This window comes from Musa acuminata, chromosome BXJ2-9 (genome assembly GCF_036884655.1).
Source record: "Musa acuminata AAA Group cultivar baxijiao chromosome BXJ2-9, Cavendish_Baxijiao_AAA, whole genome shotgun sequence".
NCBI classification, from domain to species: domain Eukaryota; kingdom Viridiplantae; phylum Streptophyta; class Magnoliopsida; order Zingiberales; family Musaceae; genus Musa; species Musa acuminata.
The window spans coordinates 16466410-16475293 of NC_088346.1; positions in this window are offsets into that span (position 1 = coordinate 16466410).

Consider the following 8884-nt stretch of genomic DNA (forward strand, 5'->3'; position numbering starts at 1 on the left):
CTTTCTCCATTCGTTGGGTCCAAACGATGGTTACGTTACTTCTGCGCTTCTCGCGTAGAAGTAATTAGTGCATATGGTCCAAACGATCTATTTACCTTTATAGTTGAATTTCATAATTAATTTGGAAAAATTATAAGAGATATCTATTAGGATTAGGGACAACACTAAGAGTGGGGGGGTGAATTAGTGCAGTGGTAAAATCACGTCTTCAAAAACTTTCGTACAATAAAATCTGTTTACGTTGAAAAATAATTTTGGAAACTTAGCTTGAAAGCATACGGAAGAGTGTAGTCGAAATAAAGCAAGTAAAGAGGTTTGCAGTTAAAGTAAATTACACAAATAAAATGCAAATCAGATTTTTATAGTGGTTCGGTCGTTGTGACCTACATCCACTTCGCCGATTTCTCTTCCGTCGAGGCCACCGGCATCCACTATCAGTCTTCCGTCAATAGGCGAAGACCAACCACCTTTTACACCCCTCTTCTCCTTTTACTGGGTTTAGGAGATAACCCTTACAAGTACTTATACTCCTCTCTAAATAGAATTCTAAGTTTAAGCTAGAGGAGGGGCTCATTTATGATTGCAACAATGTTTTCTCACTTTTAATCTCTCTGTGCTTATGTCTTTTAACTAGGGATGAGAGGGGTATTTATAAGCTTCAAGTTGATTTAAACTTAGAGCCTAAAAACATCTCATCTTGGGTTTCCCGGGCACGGGTGGTACCACCGCTAGTGTTAGTTTGACATTGACACTGTACTGGGCGGTACCACCGTCTAGCACCTTGCCAGGGGTGGTATAACTGCCCCGACTAGCAGTACCATCACTTGACACAGTCTCGAAGACTATGCCATGATGGTGCCACTTCTTGGAGCATTGTTTGGGCCTCTCATTGGGCCCAACACAATCCTTACATGGGCCTAGCTGGCCCCTAATTGGGTTGGCCCAAATCCAAACCCAATTATGTGCTAATTATGATTCTTAAGACATTTACTAAGCTAAACAAGTCCCTATGTCTTGGTTTCTTCCGGTGAGCTTTCAGCGATCTTCTAGCGAACTTCCGACGATCTCTCAGCAATGTTCCGGTGGACTCTCGATAAGCTCTTGGACTTCACGATGATCTTCTTGGTGAGTTCCGATGAGCTTCTCTGGCAAGCTCCGAGACTTCTCGGCTAGTTCCGCTAGAACTTTCGACGAATGTCCGGACTTCCGATAAGCTCTCGAACTCCTAATGAAATCACATCCTTGACTTTGGGACTTCATTTTGCTTCATGCCTTGCTATTGTAGTTAATCCTGCACATGTAAAACATATTTCGATCTAGACAATTGATACTAAGCATTTAATCATGTTGTCCGGCATGTCATTGGTCCCTCGACGCTTCGTCCGATTCTTCGGCGCATCGTCCTCTATTGCCTAATCGGCCAGTTGACTCCGCAACTCCGATATCCTTGGCCTAGTATCTATTCTTCTTGGTTTGATGCCCAAATTCATGGCCCAAAGCCTTCTATCGATACGTTGATCGATTCATCGGCTCGACGTCCAATCTTCTGATATGTTTTCCTCCGACCCAACATGATTTTTCCTGCTTTAATTGTCTCATTCTGATCGAAGTATCCTACGTAACTTAAAACACAGATTAAAATATAAACACTTATCAATTGGTTTTCATCATCAAAATCTGAGATTCAACAATCTCTCTCTTTTTTATGATGACAACTAATTGATGACGGAGTTATCCTTAACTCCCGGAGTTTAAACAAACTCCCCCTATCAATATACTATATTGATAGAACTCTTGGATTCAAAAATCCAAGCAAACATGTCATGATAAAATCATGCATAACATTAACATACTTCTCCCCCTTTGTCATCAACAAAAAGAAGTCCAATTCAAATCGTTGCATAATAAACATCAAGTTTTATCATTATGCAAGCTAGCAAAAATTTGAGTTTTACAAGTTTGTAAATTTTGCTAGATATACTAGTTCAACATGTTTGTTTTGCAATGTTCAAGCTAGCAAATGTTTGAAAAAGAAAGCAAGTTTTGCAACATACAAGCTAGTAATAATTTAGCAAGTGCTATATCATATTATAACATGCAAGCTATCAAGTTTTAGATATGCAAGTTTTACAACATACAAGCTAGCAAATTTAAAGATGTGCAAGTTGGTATATTTGCTTTTCTTTCCGATGTGTAAGATAGCACTTCTTTCTCTATACAATTTGCAAGCTAGCAAATTTTTGCTTCTTCTTGACTTGTGCGAGCTAGCAAATTTACTTTCTAGCAAGTTTTGCTCCCAATTTGTCATTGTCAAAAAGAAGGGAAGACCCTTTATATCAATTTTCAGATTATGATAAAAGTAAAGTATTAATTCTTTTTCAATATACTTGTGCATCATCCTAGTTTTAGATTAAAATATGCACAATTCCAAAATTTTACATATCATCCTTACTCCATGCATGATGCTAAAAAATCAATCATCACTATGGGCATATCATACATGATATTCAAGCTTTCATGATACATCATTTTAGCAACATGATCATAACTTTTCAAATGATGGTATCTAAATGTCAAAATTCATTACATCCTATCATGCATGATCATTAACTTCTCATTTGTATTTCATGCATAATTTCATTTCATCACATTCAAAATATCAAGAAAATTTGGGTGATGAGATAAACATTTTATGAATTCAAGGAATTTTACATAATAAAATTCAAGTCATAAATTATCAAGATGTCAAGTAGCATATCATGGTTAATTTGAATACATTACTTTTAGTGAATACCAAGAAGAATCATAGTATAAAAAAAAAATCTTGATTCATAGAAAAATTTCATGTATCGAATATCGAGAAATCAAGATGATGATTCATAAAAAAATATCACAAGTTATAATCAAGGGAAAAATCATCATTCATTTTCAATTCAATCAATTTGTCAAATCAACATTTCTTGGGTATGTATGATATCAAAACATGGTTTCAAATCTCTAACATATAATATGCATAATTATAAAAATTGAAAAGAGAAGGGAAGAATTCAAAGGTACAAAGATTTCAATCATCTTATAAATAAATGAAAGATTAAGTCATGAATCCAAAATTCCATGAATCAAAATAATTAAAATTATCATCAAAGGTAATCTCACGTTATTCCAAGAAATTAAGATCATGATTTTGATAAAATTCATTTCAAATTCAAATCATCAAAATCATCAAAATATGAACATTACTTTCAAGAGATTCATAAAAAAATGATACAAATAGATTCCTTAATATCCTTTTGGGAAATTGATAAAATAGAGAAATTTTTCAAGGAGAAAGGTTTCCTCTTTTTAGTTTGTTTCATACAAGCATGTCTTTGTCCTTTTTATGCCAAATAAAAAATATATATCATCAATCGTTTAGAATCAAAAAATAAATTTTGTTATAAAAACCATCGATATCAATAAACCATAAATTACTTAAAAATCATCATGCATCATTTCTAAAGAAAAAACTCATCATTACTTCAAATCATCATGCATAATTTCTAAAATCTCATGCATAAAATAAAATCATCAATCATGGTATCAAAACATCATTATGCATCATTAAATCATCAATCATGATTTCATATTTTCAAAAATAATTTTGTTTGTTTATCATAAACTATGTATTTTTCATGATTATTTTTTAAAATCATTAGAAAGGTAAGCATGATCCAATTTTATTTGTACATTTTCATTAAACATGTAATTAAAAAAAATTTAATTTTCTTAAACTAAATTAAATTTAAGTCATGAGAAGCATTAAGTAATTTCAAAATAAACTAAAGGCTTTTTTATTACCTTATCATTGAAAGCCGTTAAGGCGTAGTTTGCCACCTCGCCTTTGTTAATTTTCTCCTCGTCTTCGGATGAGCTCGATTCATCCCAATTTGTGTTCTTCTTGCATTCATAACAAGTAATTATGTTCTTTTAGTTCTTTAATTTTTGTTTCATGAACATTTTAAATTTCATGAGGAGTTCAAGTTCACCATCACTTGAGCTTATGCTCAAGTGGTCTTCAATTATTCTATGTCCCAAATCCTTCCTGTTCTTTGGAAGGTGGTTCTCAAGTTCTTCACGTGCATTGCACGTGATTTCATATGTGATCAATGAACCAATTAGTTCTTCAATCGAAAAATTGTTCAAGTTCTTTGATTCTTGTATTGTAGTTATTTTCGAATCCCAATTTTTAGAAAGTGATCATAAAATCTTGTTAATGAGTTCAAAATTTGAAAAACTTCTACTAAGTGCTTTTAAACCATTGACAACATCCGTAAAATGGGTGTACATGTGTTCAATGGTTTCGCTTGGTTTTATATGAAATAGTTCAAAATCATACAATAAAAAGTTGATTTTCGAATCTTTAACTTTGCTAGTCCCTTCGTGTGTGATTTCAAGAATGTGCCAAATATCAAAAGCCATTTCGCAAGTAGAAACCCGATTAAACTCAGTTTTGTCTAAGGTGCAAAATAGAGCATTCATAGCTCTAGCATTTAAAGAAACGTCTTCTTCTCCAAATCATTCCAATGGTTCATTGGAAGAGAAGACTTTTGAAAATCAAATTCGACTATGTGTCATAAATTGAGATTCAATGAAAGTAAGAAAACTCTTATTCGAGTTTTTCAATAAGTGTAGTCTATCCCATTGAAAAAGGGAGGATCAATGAGAGAGTGACCCTCTTAAAAGCCGAAAAGATCCATTTCTCTTTGGGTGTTAAACCAAATGAGAAAACCGAGGCTCTAATACCAATTGTTAGGATCAAGGTTAGCACTAAGAGGGGGGGGGGGGGGGCGGGGCGGTGAATTAATGCAGCGGTAAAATCATGTCTTCAAAAACTTTCGTACGATAAAGTTTGTTTATGTTGAAAACCGATTTCAGAAACTTAGCTTGAAAGCATATGAAAGAGCGTAGTGGATGTAAAGCAAGTAAAGAGGTTTGCAGTTAAAGTAAATTGCATAAATAAAACATAAACCAGATTTTTATAGTGGTTCGATCGTCGTGACCTACATCCACTTCGTCGATTCCTCTTCCGTCGAGGCCACCGGCATCCACTATCAGTCTTTCTTCAGTAGGCAAAGACCAACCACCTTTTATACCCCTCTTCTCCTTTTACTAGGTTTAGGAGATAACCCTTACAAGCACTCACACTCCTCTCTAAACAGAATTCCAAGTTTAAGCTAGAGGAGAGGATTCACTTATGATTGCAACAATGTTTTCTCATTTATAATCTCTCTGTGCTTGTGTCTTTTAACCAGGGACGAGAGGGGTATTTATAGGCTTCAAGTTGATTCAAACTTGGAGCCTAAAACATCTTATCCCGGGTTTCCCAAGCACGAGCGGTACCATCGCCAGTGTCAGTTTGACATTGATATTGCATTGGGTGGTACCACCACCTAGTTTGGTGGTACCACCGCTTAGGATGCTGTGCTAGGCAGTACCACCGCTTATACTAGTAGTACCACCACTTGGCACCCTGCTAAGGGCGGTACAACCACCCAAACCAGTGATACCACTGCTTGGCACCCTGCTAGGGGCAGTACAACTACCCAGACTGGCGGTACCACCGCTTGACACAGTCTCGAAGATTGTGCCATGATGGTGCCACTTCTTGAAGCATTGTTTGGGTCTCTCATTGGGCCCAACATAGTTTTTACATGGGCCTAGCTGGCCCCTAATTGGGTTGGCCCAAATCCAAACTCAATTACGTGCTAACTATGATTCATAAGATATTTACTAAGCTAAACAAGTCCCTATGTCTTGGTTTCTTCCGGTGAGTTTCCGACGATCTTCTGGTGAACTTTCGACGATCTCTCAGCAATGTTCCGGCGGACTTCCGGTAAGCTCCTGGACTTCACGATGATCTTCTTGGTGAGTTCGACGAGCTTCACTAGCAAGCTCGGAGACTTCTTGGTTGGTTCCGCCATAACTTTTGATGAATGTCCGGACTTCCGACGAGCTCTCGAACTCCCAATGAAATCGCGTCCTTGACTCCAAGACTTCATTTTGCTTCATGCCTTGCTATTATAGTTAATCTTGCAAACATACTTCGATCTAAATAATTAATACTAAGCATTTAATCATGTTGTCTGGCATGTCATTGATCCCTCGATGCTTTGTTTGATTCTTCGGTGCATCGTCCTCTATTGCCCAATCGGCTAGTTGGCTCCGTAACTCCGAAATCCTTGGTGCAATATTCGCTCTTCTTGGTCTGATGCCTGAATCCATGGCCCGAAACCTTCTGTCGATAAATCGACCGATCCACCGACTCGACGTCCAATCTCTAACATGTTTTTCTCTAGCCTAACATGATTTTTCCTACTTTAATTATCTCATCCTGATCGAAGTATCCTGCATTACTCAAAACGTAGATTAAAACATAAACACTTATCAATTAATTTTCATCATCAAAATTCGAGATTCAATAACATCACCTAGTATCATTAGCCATTCTATGCTAAGCACGGCTGCATAGTCATCAATTGATAGGTGGAAGAAGTCGGTGATAATTTCTTGGTCTTACAGTAATAGTTTCACCTACGAATATCTTTGATTGCACTTTAGGATTCTGCCATCGGCGACCTTTACGTCAAACTTGCAGCAACCTTCGATTTGGAGTGCCATCCAAGCAATAATCTTACTGTTTAGGAAGTTATTAGTGCTGCCCGTGTCGATGAGAACAGTGATCGATTGTTGTTTGAGAAGGCCTCCAACTTTTATCGTTTGCTAGTTTAAGTAACCGGCTAGTGCGTGTACTATAAAGTCAGTCGATTGTGACTCTTCTTTTGCATTTTCTTCTTCATATTTAAGGCTCTCTTCTAAATGTTTAATGACTTCTTCTTCTACTGGTTCAATCACAAGAAGTCTCCCTTTTTTATAACGATGCTCATGGCTCCATAGCTCATCGTAATGCCAACATAACCCCTTCGCAGATCGCTCCCGAAGCTCTTCTCTTGTCAAACTTTTTGGTGCAGGGGCTCGGTTGATAGTAGGGGGTCTAAGGGCTTTGGTATTGCTGGTCATGGAGTGACCCTAGTCCTCCAGGCTTCATGGTTCAATTGCTCCTCTTGAAGTCATGCGAAAGAGATGGCTGCCATAAGTGTATACGGTTGTCGCGCTTTAACCTCTCCCCCGATCTCTGGCTTCAAGCTTTCAATAAAGGTCCCCAATAGCTAATTTCAGACCAATCATAAGTTTGATTAAATAACCTTTCAAACCTAGTTTGGTACTCCTGAATGGTGGAGGTTTATTGGATCTTTGCTAGTTGTCCATTAATGTTCTCGTAATCGGTTGATCCGAAGCGGATCAATAGTCCTTCTTTGAATTATTGCCATGAGAGGACTCCATGAGTGTGTTCAAATTGGTCAAACCACTATATGACATCCCCTTCAAGATGTATAGCCATAATTTCCACCATAGATGCGTCCGCGGTATTATGGTACCGAAAATAGCGCTCTGCGCACGAGATCCAACCAATCGGGTCTCATTCTTCCCATCTATGGAAGTCCACCCTCATGCGTGGATAGTAGGGATTAGTCATAGAGCCTCCCCTCTCTTGGTAGTCATCTCTTCGGTCAGAGCTCTCTCCTTGATATGATTTCTTCGGGCTTGGTGGTCAGCCCAAACTGAGTTTGGTAAAGAGAGTTCAAATCTTATCTTCCATTCACGTCTCAAAGACTTCGAATTTAGCATTGATTGCCTCCTCAGATGTCATAGTATATACCTCAAAATCTATAATATTAATATCCCTCTTTTTATGTCGGGTTAAAAGCATGTTTCGGTTGAAAGAAGTGGTGGTTGAAAGGGTTGGTGGATTAGTGGATGTGGGCTATGGTTTAGACTTGTTTTGTGGCTATTTTTGGTGCAGTTTGCAGGCATGGTTTAGTGGAGTTTAAGGGCTGTGATGGTAGTGGATGAAGGCTAGGGAAAAAAAAGTTTTAGATCTATGATAGATGGTAGCAAGGGTTTGACAGAAATTGATGGAAGTTGCTGCAGATAGTTGTTGTCTTGTAAGAGCAGAATTATCGTCGAAGAAATACCGGTTTCTCAACAAAATTTCTAGCAAAAACTAGGAGATTTGAGGAGAAAATTTGTCAGTAAAATCTCAGTTTAGATAATAGAAATAATGATAAATTTAATCAAGAAATTTTTGGCAGTATAACAGCAAGGAAATTGATGCAAGTTGTAATAGCAAAATTCTCATCAAAAAATTCCAATGGTTTGTGACGAAAATTTGTAGTAATATAAAAATATTTTTAGAGATAAATTCCATAATAGATTTATCTTAGATAGAAGCCAAGATGATCTATGAAGCATATAAGAAATTTCGTTCAAAAATGATATAGATTGGTTAAAGGCAACAATATGCGGTTGAAATTTTTTACAGCAATCTTTTATTCGCAAAGATGATAACTTGTGCAATGAAAGGAATTCGCAGCATGGGATAGATAAGAAAACTTCTTCTTGATATTTTAAATGGAAAATTGTAGCAACAAAGGTATTAGTAACAAGAGAATACCAGATCTCTTGATTCAATTAGAGCTGATGACAGTATATTGATGGTGGAGATGACGATGTCAAGAGCAATTATGGGAATTGCTTGGCTAGTGGTAGGCAGCAAAGGTGGCAACAAAAGTAGTAAGATCGCTACTCTGATACCAGATGATAGAACCCTAGAACCCTTGGAACGCTATAGGGGTTCCACCCTCCTAAAAGTCAACCAAATGGTTCAATTGTAAATGAATCTTATTCCCAAAGAGATGGAGGCTACATGCTTATATAGGGCTCTGAACCCTAGCCCTAGGGGCTACTTCCTAAGTGAGTTACCCCTTTTGCCCTCAACCCTAACCAA